Here is a 17,541-nt window from a genome sequence, read left to right as displayed (position 1 = left end):
ATTAACATTCCAAGATACACAGTTGATATTTAGCTCTGGGCAATTTTTAAAAAGAAAGAAATCATTTACTTCAATGGCTTGATGAAGAGATCATTTTGAAGAGGAAGAGATGGTTTTTATCCTCTGTTCTTCACTACCCAAAGGAGTCTCAAAGCGGCTGACAATCGCCTTCCCTTCTTCTCCCCACAACAGACACCCTGTGATGGGGCTCAGAGAGCTCTGACAAAACTTCTCTGTGAGAACAGCTGTAACAAAGGAAGAAGAAGAAGAAGAGCTGTTTTTTATATCCAGTTTTTCAGTACCTGGAGGGGTCTCAAAGCAGTTTGCAAACACCTTCCCTTCCCCTCCCCACAACAAGCACCCTCTGAAGTAGACGGGACTGAGAAGCACTGATAGAACTGCTCTGCAAGGACAGCTCTAACAGAACCATGACTAGCCCAAGGTCACCCAGTTGTAATTCTACACAAACATGCCTTTTTCCTCTCTTTTCACTGGCATCATTCATTTGGATCACCGTTATGGCCGGTGTGTCTGATTTGGTTGTTTCTTTTACAGCATCTTAACATGACTCCAATCCCATTGATACATTCTATGCCCATGTACGTGCAATCAATGAAAAAAATGGAATTAAACATTTAGCGGATTATTCTGCAGGACTATTGCCACAGAAGGATATAGGAAATGTGAAAGCCAAGATGCATGGGCTGGATTCGCCCAAGCAAAACTCGAACAGGGACTTTTGATTTATGGGACATTTGCCATCACTGTCTTAGCAGCAGGGCTGCCGAAAATGGAATCCATCAGTTGAGAAGAGGCATATATAAATCAGCCGAAAAGCCATAAGTATTACACGTACTACACGCTGGCTGCCTCTTCTCTGGAATAGCCTGTCCAGGTCAGGTTATATTTTGGAGAACGTAATGTATTCCAGAAGATTCGCTGTGCAGACTTCTGGCTCCTTTGAGCACATTTCCTCCCGCTTTGTCTTCAAAAAATTAGTCGGTTAGACCGCTAGGACACTCTCCTCTCTCTTTTTACAAAGTTCCTTCTGTTCTCAGTAAAGCTATTTATCCGTTAAGCAGCTGGTGCAGCACATCCTTTGCATATTTACACTCTGCCAACACAAAGGACTATTGCCACATCTGGGCTTGCACCCAGCCTGACGAAAGCAGGTGGAGGGAGAGAGGGATCCCACCTCTCCATCCAGTTTGCACAGTCAAGCAAGGCAAAAAGGGAAGTCCGCAGTAACACAAGTCAAATTTGCAGCCCTAGGAGAGATGCACAAAATTCTAACACCCAAAGGGATGACTAAAAGATGCAACCTCCAAAAAAGCCAGTGTGGTGTAGCGGATAAGAGCGGCAGCTTCCAACCCGGAGCTCTGGTTCTGATTCCCCTCTCCTCCTCCACATGCAGCCAGCTGGGTGACCTTGAGTTAGTCACAGTGCTGGCAGAACTGTTCTCACAAAGCAGTTCTCTCAGAGCTCTCTCAGCCTCACCTACCTCACAGGGTGCCTGTTGCGGGGAGAGGAAGGGAAGGTGATTGGAAGCCTCTGTGAGACATTTGAGATCAGAGAATGCTGCTCTAAACCTCTACACCAAGACAAAAAGGTTTCATGTCCTACGGACTTTAAATGCCCCTTTGGCTATAATGGAGCCAAACCAAACCCAATCCCCCTATACCCATAATGGGATTTGAGGATTCAGGTGTACCCAATGGATTTGGGTTGAATTGATTCAAATTTAAATACAGACTTCTTTTGCGGCTCTCAGAAAGGTTTCAATAGCTCAGTCCTATCTGGTTTTAATTGCCCCTCTGATCCTGGGAAATTAGTCGTCGTAATTGGCCCACTGGAAAAAAAAAAATTTTCAGTGTTGCAAGAGGAGAGCTCTTTTCATCATGTTCCTCTAACGGGGAATGCGGCTGAATATCACCAGGCTACATCCCCCCCCCCCCCGTTCAAAAAGAGAAGCTTGTTACAAATCTCTTGGGTTTCCGAGAAAAGGAACATACATTTCTCAGCTATTAAATCTGACATTTCCACTTGCTGGAGGTGGGAGATCTGCTTTGGGGGATTTTGAGCCTGCAGAAAATGGGCCAAGTTTGGGCTGGACATGCAGGATTCATAAGGTTAACTTGCTTAAGCTTTGATAACACACTCGACTTCGCAATCCCTCTGCGGTTATGACGGCACCCCGGCTCGGAAGGCCCAGGTCCTCAAACTGCGCATACCGCAAAGGACTCACATCTCCTTAAAACAAGGCAGAGATGATTCGCAGGGGGTGGGGGAGGTTATCCAATTTCAGGACGCAGCGTTCCAATCGAGCACCCAGTTTTTTATTGCATTGGCTTGACCGTTGCAAGTCCCGGAGGCAGCGAACTGCTGTGTCTCCTAGAAAAAGGAAGAAATTCACAGTGTTTTGCAGAAAAAGGGAATTTTCTCTGCGTCAGCAGCCCTCCGTGCTGGCAGTCAGCGGCAAAAGGGGTCCTGAGATGTCCAAATCTCATGCACTGCACACTGATACTCTTCAGCAGGTTGACCTGTGCATGAAAGGGGTATGGAGAACCACCCTGGACCACTTACATCTGGATTAGGCGGACCAGAGGTACTATCCAGCAGGGCACTTCTTATATTCCTAGGAAGGTCTCAGCTTCTCTGTCCTGTTGTTGGCCCTCCAGAGGGACTGGCTGGCCCCTGTATGAGACAAGATGCTGGACTAGATGGACTATTGGTCTGATCCAGCCTTTATGTGGGAAAAACCATAGATGGGCAGAGAGATGAAGAAAACTTTTGGGAGAGAGATGACGGAGGACCTGCAGCCCCAGATAGGGAAAGGATGGCAGATAAGCAGAGAGTACGTTTGCCAGCTTTGGGTAGGGACATACCTGGAGACTTTGGGGGCGGGGCCAGGAGTGGGCGGGATTTGGGGCAGGGAGGGTCCTCAGTGGAGTAGAATGCTATAGAATCTACCCTCCAAAGCAGCCATTTTCTCTAGGGTAGTGGTCCTCAACCTGGGGGTCGGGACCCCTTTGGGGATCAAAATGACCCTTTCACAGGGGTTGCGGCAGGTCAAGCAGCTTGGCCGGGGGGGGCGCCATCCGCACAACAGCCTTGCGGGGTAGATCGAGATAGAGTGTTCGTCTGTCTGGAGCAGCGGAAAAGAGTGAGATCGGCATGGTGGGACAAGAGGCAGAATTAAACTGAGAATCCCCGGGGGAAAAAAAATCAATTTATATACAATCATGGATCTTCACACCATTGGTCAGTTTCGGATTAATTTCTGCGAAAGAAGAGTTGCATAATTTTATGGTTGGGGGTCACCACCACAGGAGGAGCTATATTAAAGGGTCGCGGCATTAGGAAGGTTGGGAACCACCGGTTTAGGGGAACGGATCTCTTTAGCCTTGAGATGAGCTATCATTCCAGGGGACGCCCATCGCCAGAAGGAAATGGCCCTGGTTGCAGGAGGAACGCTGCAGACAAACGGTTACGTTTCCAGTATTTACTGTTTCGTATTAAACGAACAGTAAATGTTTAATGGAGCAAGCCGAAAAATAATTAGGACCCCAAAAGAAAGCTGTGATTCAATCTTACCTACTCCTGCATTGGGTGTCAAATCCATAATTAATCGTGACATAAAGGGGTGGGTGTTAATTAACTCTCGCGGTGTTTTATTTGCCGCCTCGGACGTTCTCCCGCCCGGCCTTGTTTTACTGGGGCAAAGCCCTTGTTAAAGGCAATAAGAATCTCCCTCTGGAGTCGCGGAGTGATGAACAAGCAAGTCCCGAAATGAACAGCGGATTAGTTACTTGGAAACATTAATATTAATTGGCGTTCATTAGGCCTCTGTGGCGACTCGCCTGCACATTTATTTGCACTGGACCTAAAAGCGTCAGCGTGGCCCTGCACACTCCTCAAGGGCTGAAACCATGACACCCAGGACCCATGCTTCCTTTTAAAATTATTTAATTCTATTGCATATTATTATTGGCCCAGGTACATGGCTCAGGGCTGAGTGTAAGGGGGGGATCTCCTGTCTGTTTAAGAGACTTAATGGGATGATGTTCACCGGAAGATGCTATTTACCTCCATGTCAGGCAAAGCATCCATTACGGTTTCCATACGAGGGATGCCAACCTCCAGGTGGGACCTGGGCATCCCCCCCCCCCCCAAATTGTCAGGATCTGTGCTTGGACTTTTGGACTAGACTTGGTCTGAGGTCCCTCCAGAAAACAGAGTTGTAGAGTCACAGTGTTTGCAATTATTTGGTTACCTTTTGTGGATAAGGCACAGATCCAAACTCATGGCACTTTTGAGTTTTAAAAGAGAGGATCTTTACTAGGAAAGATTATTTACAAAATATACCATAGCATCTGCTTCAGTCTCCTTACTGATGCAGAGTACAAAAGATTAAAGAGCAGTTACAAAGAAAACACATTGCAAGCCCCTAGGGCTGGCTGAAGCAGGCTACATGCCTATGTATCAGCAGAGAGCCTTAATGGTGGATGTGGTCCTCTTCCCCTACGTTCTGTCACCCACTGCCACTCCAAATAGGTAAGAGGTGGAGGAAAAAAGAGCAAAATTGCCTTTGTTGGGGGAGGAAATTGAAGGGTACAGTAGCTCTAGGATTTGCCAGAGACTCTATGGTTTTATCATAGAGTTTCGTCCAATTCCAGAGGCACCATCTGCCATACTGAGGATTTTCCCAGCAGTGACATCAAGGTCCCAGACACTGTCTACCTCCCTGTTTTCTCACCTTCAATCACCCACCTGTTCCCAGGTTCAGTCTGGCAACACAAATAAGAATGCAAGAAGGCAGCCATCTTCACCACCACCACCACCACCACCACCACCACCACCACCACCACCACAACACAGATTCTTTCCTCATTCAACTATTAGGGTTGCCAAGTTCCCTGGTCCAATTGGGGGTCCCCACTTTCCAGATGCCCCTCATGCCTCCAAACTTCACCCAAACCAGAAGAATGCTGCAAATCAATGCAACGTGCTGCTGTCACCCGGAAGTGATATCAGGGTCGTCGGAGGGTGATGCTCTAGTTTGGGGGCAAAACTCTATGGTCAGAAGCAAATTTGACCATAGAGTTCTGCCCAAAAGCCAGAGTGTCCTCACCAACATGTCAGTTTCACTTCCGGTTGACACCAGCACGTTGCGCCATTCCTCCCCATCCCCGGAAAGTGCCCCCCCCTCTCCCCTTCCACCAGCACCAACTGACCTGGCAATTCTCTCAGCTACTAACCAAGGCCAAAGCTGAACTTACTTGGCTTCTGAACCAAGGCCAAAGCTGAACTTACTTGGCTCACTTTCCAACCCGCTTGCATCCCAAAACATCATGTTCCCAGGAGGGCTTTGTGCAGCGTGCATGCCATCTCTCGGAAGCGATGGCTTCAAAGCCACGGGCTCTCCAATAAAAAGCGCTCCCTGGAGAACTCTTTCGAAGAGGCAGAGCACCATAAATGCGTTTTATCGCCAAGGCCCGCACTTCAGTCACTTCAGGCTTTACACTTTTGCTTTGTTTTATTTGAGCTTGGAAGCCCCCGTGCAGCATTTTCCCATCTTCCTGCCCACCTCCGCTCAGTGACCGATAAATGCTTGAACCATACGAAACAGCCCAGGAAAGTCTGGTTGGACTCAACCAGTTTCAGAAGAGAAGTTTTATACACCCTGCTTTTCTCCTTAGCTCTAGGTAAGGAAATACCTGGAAATTTGGGGGGCAGAGCCTGGGAATGGGGGGGGGTGGACTTGGGGAAGGGGTGGTACCTCTGCAGGGTCCAGGGCTATCAAGCCCACCCTCCAGAGCAGCGATTTTCTCCAGGGGAACTGATTTCTGTTGTCCAAAGAGCCGTTGTAATAACAGGAGATCTGTTGTGGGGAGAGGAAAGGGAAGGTGAATGGAAGCCACTTTGAGACTCCTTCGGGTAGAAAAAAGCAGCCTAGAAGATCCAACTCTTCTTCTTCTTCTTCTTCTTCTTCTTCTTCTTCTTCTTCTTCTTCTTCTTCTTCTTCTTCTTCTTCTTCTTCTTCTTCAATCCACCCCTGCCATTTTTTGAATGCAAGTGGATAAAGGAAAGTCAACAATGGAAAGAAGTTTGCATGGAGAAATTTACTACCCCAGGAATGAAGTCTCTGCATAAAACAGACTTGACATCTGAAGGGGGCATTTTGAAATGAATCAGATGTCTGTTTTTCGCTCCTTGAATCTCTCTCTCTCTCTCTCTCTCTCTCTCTCCTCACAGTCTGGGGAGGAAAATCATTGCCTTTCCGGAGGGGCTGGCGCTGCGATCATTGTTGCCTATCTCATATTTCTCTCCCTTTGTGTCGTGTTGGTTCAGGAGACATGTCTAGACTCGGGTTGCTAGGCTGAAATTCTAATGGAGGGGCTCCTGTTAAATCTTCTTTTTTCAAAGGTTCGGAGGGCGGCAAAAGGTTGACTGCGGTGGCTTCTTAGAACACGGAGCAGAATCCGGAGCGTAAAGCCATGCAGCTTTTTAAGAACAATGTCTTGGAAGGCACCCTTGGAGGTTTTGAGACGAATATCTGGAACAGGCAAACCCTGGACCCAAAAGGGTTCTACAAATTTGCCTCAGGAACTGGGGAGACAACAGCTATATAAGGCACCTACTGGCTAGTGCCTGTGCCGTCCAAGAGGTTTTAACATTCAACCTGCTGGAAATTATTCAGTTGGGTAGCTGTGTTAGTCTGCTTGTGGCAGGAGAAAGGAGCAAGAGTCCAGGATCACCTTAAGGACTAACAGAATTGGGGACAGGGGAGGAACTTTTCACTCGCCATGTTAATTGGTCTGTAGTCAGTTTGGGGTAGTGGTTAGGAGCACTGACTTCTAATCTGGCGGGATGGGTTTGATTCTCCGCTCCTTCTCCACATGCAGCCAGCTGGGTGACCTTGGGCTCACCACAGTCCTGTTAGAGCTGTTCTGATGGAGCAGGAATCTCAGGGCTCTCTCAGCCTTTCCTCCCTCACAGGGTGTCTGTTGTGGGGAGAGGAAAGGGAAGGTGAATGGAAGCCACTTTGAGACTCCTTTGGATAGAAAAAAGCAGCATAGAAGATCCAACACTACTACTACTACTACTACTACTACTACTACTACCACTACTACTACTACTTCTTCTTCTTCTAGCTGTAGGAAAGAGCCAGAGTCCAGGAGCACCTTCAGGACTAACAAAACATGTGGCAGGGGATGAGTTTTGCTGAGTCACCTGAAGACCTGCCTCGACCATGACTCCTCGTGCTGTGGAGGCAGCCATCTATCAAATCTCCAGAAGCCTTGATGGCCAAAAAAACTCACCCAGCCCCACCCACTTTCTAAAAACACTTGGCAGACACCACAAAAAGTGTCCGTGGACACTGTGGAGCCCCTGGGCGCCATGTTGGGGACCCCTAGCCTAAAGCATCCTCAACAGGTGTTCATCCGACTGCTGCTTGAGGACTACCAGTGAGGGGGAGCTCCCCACCTCCCTAGTCAGCCCTTTCCATTGCTGAACATTACTGCCAAACGTGCATTGACGTGTATTCTCCTGCGTTCTTCCCAGCTGAGCTCACTCCCTCCTCAAGGGATTTCTGGGGCTGCATTGCTGAGCATGTGGCAGGTGGATGGATCCTGTCTCTGGTACGCACATGTCTCAACGCATGTACACAAACAGTGAGGCCTCCTGCCACGTACAGCCTGCCCATTTCACATGCTGCTGAGGTCTATTTTGAACGGCGGTAGCACCTTTTTCAAACAATGATGGATTCTTCTCTCTTTTTTATGAAAAAGAAAGAAGAACACCTGTCAAAAATGAACAAGCCTCCGTTTGACTCGATCGCAGTGGAAAACAGGCAATTGCAAAGTGATGAATTTAGACTTGCGTCTGCTCAAAACTCTGCCTCTGCCTACATGGGACTTCGGTGGGGTTGAAGTCCCATGCACTAAATGCAAAAAAAAAAAAGCACTCCGGGAAAGCCGCCCTGGGCAAAACTGAGGGAAACAGCACAGCGTGTGGCCTGTTCCTTGCCAAGAGAGGAGGGAGAGAGGCAGAGAGCGAACGGCTCCATGAGGACCCCATCAAATTACCATCAATGGCTCAATCGTGAAACAGTTTATGATCCGGAACAAAACAATGGGCCCTGTGCTTGGTGCCACTGCCAATTACGCACCCAAATGAGGAGTGATGGTGGTGGGGGCAGGCTTTTCAGGACCCAAACGAATGGCCCCCACAATGCCTTGCTGTTCCGTCTCCTGTTCTGGAGGGTTGTTTCGATCAGGGGCGGACAGGGGGATCTTGGGACACTTGCAAACTATAAGCTAAATAGGAGCAGGCAGGATGGTGTGGTCCTGCTGTGGACCACGTTGCTCAGACCCCACCTGGAGGCCTTACTTCCAAAAGGATGTGGACAAAACAGAGAGGGGGCAGAGGAGAGCGACGAGGATGATCCGGGGCCTGGGGACCGGCTGCATGCGGCGGAAGGGGGGGAAATCAAACCCAGTTCTCCTGAGCCTCCGGGGAGGGCGGTATAAAAGTATGATAAATAAATATTAGAATCAACCACTTTTTACTGTTACACCAGCATCGAGGGGTGGGGGGGAAAAAACAGAATCATCCCCAATTACAAATATTTGGTCCTATTTGTCATCTGGAAAGCGTCGTGTCTCCGGAATATATCTTTAATAGGATGACTCTCCTCACCTTCCTGTCAGGCTCTGCAAGATCACTAGCACAGAGTTTATTGTTGTTTCCCCCTTATTACAGGCAATTATTCTCAATCCGATCCAATGTCCCAGCCAAGGGCGATCCTTTCAAACGCCTCTCGTTAAGCATTTCCCAGGTAGCTTCTCCTCGTCTCCGAGTGGAGAAGTTCGTAGGTCAGACGCTTGACTTCCCGGAGAGCTCCCCTCCCGCGGCTGTCGCTCAATTTGAAGTTCGCAGACGGCGTCTTCAAAGCGGGGCGACGGATGGGCTCCGATTCTTACGAGACAAGGGAACGAAACAGCAGCCACGTGACACCTTTACCCAAAAAAATTGGACTTGATTATTTTTCCTTCTTGGCAGGTCTCAATTAATTAATCCCTGTAGAAGCTAGGGCCTTGCGTGCTTTAATTAAACGTAAGTGCTGAGAAAATAAGAACATCCATTTGAAGTGGGGGAGGCGCATTTGTTGCCTCTCAATTATTCCCGGAAGTGCAGACTATATAGACGGCACATGGAAGATTTCAGATTTTCTTTCATTTGGTTGACGGCTCTTAATATGACGGAAGGGACTCAAGGGCCAGGAAGCGTAGACGTACCGTCTTAATCTCAACACAGGGGCAGGTCACGGCAAATCCTCTCATTCTCTATGGCAGGATGGCCAAATTGCAGCTCTCCAGAGGTCTGTGGACTACAATGACCATGAGCCCCTGCCGCTGTGTCAGCAGGGGCTCATGGTAATTGTAGTCCATGGACCTCTGGAGAGCTGCAGTTTGTCCACCTCCCCCTCCCAGGTAGCCATAAGTCAGGTGTCATATGATCGCGCCTCCTGCCAATTTATCTGGACTCAGATCTCTCTCATCTACCGTGAAGTGACACAGCTACGCTAAGCAAACGATCTTCGTATACGAAGGGGCCATCGGAAGCCGTCCTGAGCGGATGGCCAAGCCGTTTTGCATTCACGGCAAGACAAGGCATTAGCAAAGGCGACGGAACCGCTTAAAGAGAGGCCAAATTAGGCATGTTCCGAGGAACGTTTGCCGTGCGTTTCAATTAGCGCTGCTTCGAAGCCATTTCTGCTGGGAAGGGGACGAAAATGACTTCAAAATCCATATCTATTTAGACAGGTATTTAACACCTCTTCGGGTAGCGCTCGGACGCAAATTGGGATTCTCGTGTTATAGTCAAGAAATTGATTCTTTCTTTTTTTTTTAATCACAGTTAACATGCATTTTCTTTTCCGTGGCTCTTTCCACCCCTGGTTTTATTTAATGGGGAACTGGGGTTTTGGCAACCAACTGATCCTTTCCCGTTTATTCTTCCTCCTTCGTAACGCCTTTGTGGGGTAGTTCTAGCGGCAGACACAATGTCTTTCTGACCTGGGGACCCGATCCTTTGGGGGGTTGCCAATCTCCAGGTAGTAGCTGGAGACCTCCCAGGATGACAATTGATCTCCAGAGATCAGATCACCTGGAGAAAATGGCTGCTTTGGAAGATGGCCTGCATGACATTAGATGCCATTGAAGTCTCCAGGTATTTCCCAGCTTGGAGCTGGCAACCTGCCGGAATGAACTCAGTTCCACAGGGCCCGCAGGATGGAGCTGGGCGCTTTGCCAGGCTCCCAGATTGGCCCATATTCTAGGCCCGGACAGTCTCCACCCTGGAGCTTGTTTCTCTTTTATTTATAGAGCCGATGGTTAAGTTTGTATTGGTCTATTTGATTGTATTGTAATCATTGCAAGCTGGTTGGCCTGAACAGCAGTGAATTAATGAGTGAATGGAATAAAGTCTAGTGGCTAAAGAGTGGAAAACTCTAATCTGGACAACCAGGTTTGACTCTCCACTTCTCCTCCACATGCAGCCAACTGGGTGACCTTGGGCCGGTCACCATTCTCTTAGAGTTGCTCTTGCAGTTCTCTTAGAGCTCGCTCAGCCCTACCTAACTCTCAAGGGCAGAGTCTGCACTTTCTTTATTCCATTGTCAATCCTGTTGAATTCAGATCGCTTTGAACTGGAGTCTTCCTCTTCCCCCCCCCCCAACCATTGAAACAGGAAAGTCTTCTGCAGGTGGTTAGGGAGGCTCAGAAGAGGGGAGGGGGAGACAAATGGAGACTCTTTCTTTGTTTTCTTGAAGGGGGGGGAGAGGATCCAAGAAGTCAGAGGAGGGAGAAAAAAAATCTTTTCTTTTCTTGGGGGGGGGGGGGGACGAAGAAGGTACAAAAAAAAAAATCCAAGGCCGACAGAAGTTGAGAGAATTTAGGGGCTTCTCCTTTGAGGCAGGCTTGTCACATGACCACCGGTAGCCAATCACGGGTCCTCTACCACGGAGGAGAGCCCAGATTCAAAACAATGCGATTTTCTGAATATATTCAGGATTTTCAGCACTCCAAGATAAAGCACAATAAAGGTAGGGTGACTCCGGATCAATCCTTCTTGCTGCAGAAGGAAAATTAAAATCGCCCCAAATCCAAACGGAAATCGCATTCTGTGTAGAGGGCAGGGACTGAATCGATCTGGGGCTGGAATAAAAGCTCCGTGCAGTTTACACCCAGGTGTCAGTAGTCGGGGGAAGAAGCGACAGGTGTTTGCAAGGCACTCTGGGATTCCTTCAGGTAGTGGGAAGCAAGGTATTAAAAAAAAAAAAGCTTCTTGAAGAATTCATACAAGAACATGACTTCCTAGTCATAAAAGAACAAATCCACAAGAATACCCAGTTTTCTTAGGGGGGATAGTGCCTTTTTGCACCCTGGCTTCCCTGAGAAAAGGGGGAAGAAGCATTTCATTGAAGAGCCTCTTGAAGAGAAAGGGGCTGCTCTTCCAAGGATGGTGAATCAAAATGGCTCCAGGCAACCTTGAGAAGAGGGGCTTTATTCAGGAAGAAGGGAAATGAGAAGGACCTTGGGGGGAAGGTCAAGGTCATCTCCTCTCCTAGCAGTCACAAGAGGCTGGTCTGCTAAAGCTTTTTGCCTGGAAGGGGGGGGGGGAATGCATTGTGACACCTGCTGAAGGAGTAGCCTGCCTTTTGCAAAATGCTAGCAAGGGCAGGCTTTCAAACTGAGCAGCTCTCCTTTGATGCTTAATAGGAATGAGAGGTCCATAGATGACGTTCCCACCTTCCAGGGAGAACCTGGACATCTCCCGCTATTGCACTTGCCTTCCAGGTGACTAAAAACAGTTCCATCAGGAGAAAATTACTGCTCTCAAGGGTGGACGCTATAGCACAAGAGGAAGGAGAAGACAAATGTGTTTTTATACCTCACTTTTCTCTGCCTCAAGGAATCTTAAAGCCGCTTAAAATCGCCTTCCCATCCTCTCCCCACATCAGGCGCCTTGGGAGGCCAGTGGGGCTGAGAGAGTTCTGAGAGAACTGTAAAAGGTCCAAGGTCACCCAGAAGGCTCCATGTGTCTCAGACAGGCTTCCAATCGCCTTCCCTTCCTCTCCCAACAATGGACACCCTGTAAGGCAGCTGCGTCTGAGAGAGCTCTGAGAGAGCTCTGAGAGACCTGTGACTGGCCCAAGGTTACCTAGCTGGCCTCATGTGTCACAAAGCAGGTACCTTTCCTTCCTCTTCCCATAATAGCCACTTAATAGGCTGAGAGAGTTCTGAGAGAACTGTCAAGGTCACCAAGCAGGCTTCCTGTGGAGGAGGAGCAGGGAATCAAACCAGCTCTACCCTGATATTTCCAGGTTTTCCCAACCAGAGTGGACAACACTTCGATTCTGGAGACAGCCAGAGGCTCTACCTCGGGAAACCCGAGTTCAAATCCCCACTCATACACAAAGATCACTGAGTGAAGGTGGGCCAGCTGCATTTCCTCGGCTTCCTGTACCTCTCAGGTTGTTCACAGGCAAAAATGGAGGAAAGCAGATCCAGGTAAGCTTCCCAGAGCTCCCTATCAGGCGGGCCGCGACAAAAATAGATAGAGGCACGGTAGATTAAAAAAATAAGCCGGCCAACTGCTGTTTCCAATTAAGGGAGAGGAAATTATTTCCTGAAAGTTGACTGATACGCATTGGCTGTTTTAATGAACTTCTGCAGAACCCCCCAGTCAAATTCCAAGGCCTCTCAGGGTGGCAAATTGCCCTCAAACGAAACCTGGGCTCAGGGAAGCCCAAGCTGACGCCTTCGTTCTTCCTTGCAGCTGTTTTCTCTTGCAAGGATTGCCAGCTGTACAGTTTGGTGCGGGACTCAGGCACCCTGGCGAGTGGGGACAGACACAGACTGGAAAAATCCAGTTCAGGGGCTCCCCGAACCCCGGAGCCCCTGCCCTCTAACAACCCAACCCCTTGAAACAAACCGCTCCAGTTCGTGCTGGTTAGTTTTGCTTCTTCCCACAACCAGTAGGCCAAAACTGGCTTCCCACTCAGCCCTCGCCCCAGCACACCCTCCCCAAGAATTGGTCATATAGAAAGTGAGCTCCCGGCACGATCGGCTTGAGGTGTGGTGGGCAGCTCTGCGGCAGCCCTTGCAGGGCAGTTCCCTTCCCTCCCTTTGAAAGCAAGGGAAGTGGACCCAAGTGCTGAATGGAGGGGAGACCACCAAGGAAGGGCAGAGTTGCTAGGCAGATGCAGCAATGGCAGACCACCTCTGAACATCTCTTGCCTTGAGCTCGTTGGCCCAGGCTAGCTCGGTCTCATCAGATCTCAGGAGCTAAGCAGGATCCGTCCTGGTTAGGATTTGGATGGGAGACCACCAAGGAAGTCGATGGTTGCTAGGTTCAAGTTAGACCAAACTCATCAGATCTCAGAAGTTAAGCTGGGTCAGTTCTGGTTAGTTCCTGGAAGGGAGACCACCAAGGGTGGTTGAGGTTGCTAGGTTCAAGCTAGACCAATTTCATCAGATCTCAGAAGCTAAGCTGGGTTGAACCTGGTTACGATTTGGATGGGAGACCCCCAAGGAAGTGCAGGTTGCCGTGCAGAGGCAGGCAAAGTAACCACTAAACATCTCTTGCCCTGAAAGGCCCACCAGGGCCCTCCACAAGTCACCTGAAACTTGTCAGTATTTTCCACCACAAACCTCCTGAAGGTCGCCCAGGTTAGCTGCCTTCAAGTCTAGCCACGCCTGTGTGAGATTTCACAGGGATGTCTGACCCTGGTCTTCTGTTCTATCCTTTGGCTGTTTCCTTTTGTCGTATCCTCTGCTCTTGTGAGCCACGACGTTCTGCCTGTTTCTCTTGCTGCCGTTCTTTACAGAAATGTTAATATCATGGGAATGCCATTTATGTGACATTTACACATCTGTCGTTATTTTTACACCACTGACACAGGTGGGAGGCAAAATCAGGCATCTGTTTTAGCAGTAATAAAAAAGGTAAAGGTATCCCCTGTGCAAGCACCGAGTCATGTCTGACCCTTGGGGTGACGCCCTCTAGCGTTTTCATGGCAGACTCAATACGGGGTGGTTTGCCAGTGCCTTCCCCAGTCATGACCGTTTACCCCCCAGCAAGCTGGGTACTCATTTTACCGACCTTGGAAGGATGGAAGGCTGAGTCAACCTTGAGCCGGCTGCTGGGATTGAACTCCCAACCTTATGGGCAAAGCTTTCAGACGGTCTGTCAAATTTCATTAGTGTGGGTGAGGTCGGCGGGAGGAAGGCAGAGATGAAGGCAATATCATTCAAAGAAGAAGTAGAGTTGGTTTTTACACCCCGCTTTTCATTACTAAATGGAGTCTCAAAGCGGCTCCCCATCGGCTTCCCTTCCTCTCCCCACCACAGACACCCTGTGAGGGAGGCGAAGCCGAGAGAGCCGACAGGACTGCTCTGAGAGAACAGCACTATCAGGGCTGTGACGAGCCCAAGGTCACCCAACTGGTTGCACATGGAGGAGCGGGAAATCAAAGGTGGCTTGCCAGGTTAGAAACTGCCGTTCTTAACCACAACCGCACGGAACGGTCTGGTGATGAAATTCAGTAGTACTTCTACTGTTGAGTTGGTTCAGAGAATCTGCTTCTCACCGACAAACCACGACATGGACTGAAGTTGGCCACCACTGATAGACATGCAGAGCCAACTGCACAGCCCGTTGAAGGGATGCAGCTAATAGAATGGCAGAGATGCCTGTTATAAAGCTGCAGGTGCCCAGTCTACAGCCAATGGAATTGCAAAGGCGCAGCCTATACAGAATTGCAGATTATGCAGCCTGTGAAATGGCAGAAGCCCAGCCTATAGAACTGCCAATGCACAACCAGTGGAATTACTGAAGCACAGCCGACAGAACTGCAGACAAGCAGACAACAAAATTGTAGATGTGCAACCTGCGGAATTGCAGGATCCCAGCCAATGGAACCACAAGTGTGCAACCAATAGAATTGTAGCTGCACAGCCTATAAAACTGCAGAAGAGTGGCGTATATAATTGTAGAAATGCATCCTACAGAATTGCAGGCATGCAACCAATAGAATTGCAGATGTGCATTCTATAGAATGGCAGAATCACAGTCCATAAAATTGCACATGTGCAGGCAAGAGAATTGCAGAGGCAGTGCCAGTCGAATTGCAGATGTGCCGCCTATAGAATGGCAGGTGCATGGCCGATAGAATTGTTGGCATGCCAGCTATGCATTTGCAGACGTGCAGCATAAGGAGTGGCAGAGGAGCATCCGGCAGAACTGGGGATGCGCAGCGAGCAGAGCTGCCGATGCGCAGCCGGTGGGGATCCAGATGCACAGTGGTAGCCCAATGCAGCAAGGACAATTATTCGCAGTTTCTTCCTAATAGTATTCAGTGGCAAAACACTTATCTGGTTTCCCCGCACAAAAGGCAAATTACCAGCCAGGTCCTTTGAGATGTAAATCTCGATGCCGTGTTGAGCGTAAAGGGTTTTGATTAGGATTCTTGATTCATTTGCCACAATATGTTTCCCGGCGACACGGCATATTTTACCACCAAATTAAGTGACGTTTGGGCTCATTGTGCTTTACGGTTTCCCCGGCCCCATAGGGGTGGGGGGGAAGCTAATTAGAAAGGGAAACATAATTCACCTCATCAGATCTTTGCAAACGAAGCGGCCGTGTTAAGGCTGTTGCCGTTTCCATATGGGGTTCTTTTGAAGATCTATGGCATCGAGAAACCCAGGGGGGGTGTGGAAAAGAATATTCTGCCTGGGTTGAGGGATCGCACCGTGGCTGTTGGGTACCCAAGGCGAGAGGACCGTACGATAATGACTTGGCAGCCCTGAGAAAGGAATAGATACCTTCGCTCAGCGTGTCACCTCATCCGTAAAGAAACACCTCTCGGAATCCTCACTGTGAACTGCAAGCATTACTAAACAGGTTATAGTCTCAGAAGATAAACAGAAGCAAATTTATTTGTGGGAAGCAGTGGTCGCTCATTCCAGGGTGCTAACCTCTTTAAGAATGTGCATATAAGTACGTGGCCAGGAAAGGTGCAGAAGGACTGCTAGATGATTCGAGGCAGCCGGTGTAGCCAAGAGTTGCAGGAATCGAAGCGCCTCCTAAGAAGGGTGACTCAGATTTCGACTTGTTGTGCATGACTTATAGAATCATAGAACTGGAAAGGACCTCCAGGGTCATCTAGGCGAACCCCTGCAGAATGCAGGAAATTCACAACTACCTGTCCACCCACAGTGACTCCAATTCCATGCCCAGATGATGCCCTCCCCCCAAAAAAACCAGAATCCCTGGAGGCGAACTCAGAGCTCTGCAGAAAACTCAGTAGTTTATTTCAGAACAGAACTAACGGCATCACAGGACTCCTGCCGTGCTAAAAACAAAAGCAATAGGGATGTGTTTTGTCATGTCCCGCTTTTAATTGGTTGCTGTCTTAGTGGTCCTCCTTGGGGGGAAAGGTGGGATACACCTGTCAGAAGAATTTTAAACTTATGAACCTGTGCCTCGGGCCAGTGACGTTCCTTCCCCACTTCCGTTTCTCGTGCTCCCCATGCACTGAGCATGCAACAGGCTGAAGGGGCTACCACTGAAACTCTTCGCTTCCTATCCAATTTATGCAAAAGACGTTATGCATATTCAATACCCGCGGCGAGTCCCATCAAATTTACAGCACAATAAAGCAGTGGAGCCAGGCTATAAAGATATCTGGGTATCAATAAGCAGATTGCAATTAAAAAAAGATGTACATCCCCTCATTAGGGCCTATTACAAAGGACATTCAGGAGACATGAAAAGATGCTCATTTCTACAAGCAGTAAAGTATTACAGATGTTTGCATTTCACAATGGGGCGTCATGTCAGGGAAGGCGTTCGCTCAAGTCATTTTGCTGTAGCCTAAAAGGAGTGCGGCTGGCCTCAATCGGAGCCAGGGCTTTTTCGGCTTTGGCTCCAGTCTGCTGGGATCAGTGGCCAGCAGAGAACCGACCCTGAAGGAGCTACTTAAGTAATGCAGGGCCTGGAAAATTGCATTGTTCAACCAGGCTTATGGCTGAGGTTGGAACAAGTCAATAAAATCTTATGGGCCTCCGTCCTTTCCTCTTCAGATCACCACTGAACAAATGGCTGAGAAGCAGGCTTATCTGTGGGCTATTTATTGCTTGTTTGTATGGTGTTTCAACCAGAATTTTAAGACAAAGAGTCAGTGTTTATACCTCACCTTTCACAACCTGAAAGAGTTTCAAAGCAGCTTACAATCACCCTGTGAGGTAGGTGTGGTTGAAAGAGAACAGCTCTAACAGGACTGTGACTAGCCCAATTGGCTTCATGTGGAGGAGTGGGGACTCAAACCCGGCTCTCCAGATTAGAAGCTGCCACCCTTGACCACTACGATAATATGAGATCAACCACTCCAATCCTGTCTGCAGAGAGGGGCGGTCTACAAATTCAATGAAATAAATAAATACGTCCAATACAGTGCTTAACTGTACT

The sequence above is a fragment of the Paroedura picta genome, unplaced genomic scaffold (genome assembly GCF_049243985.1).
Source record: "Paroedura picta isolate Pp20150507F unplaced genomic scaffold, Ppicta_v3.0 Ppicta_v3_sca26, whole genome shotgun sequence".
Lineage (NCBI taxonomy): Eukaryota > Metazoa > Chordata > Lepidosauria > Squamata > Gekkonidae > Paroedura > Paroedura picta.
The sequence above is the reverse complement of the archived record's forward strand: the minus strand, read 5'-3'. Positions refer to the sequence as shown.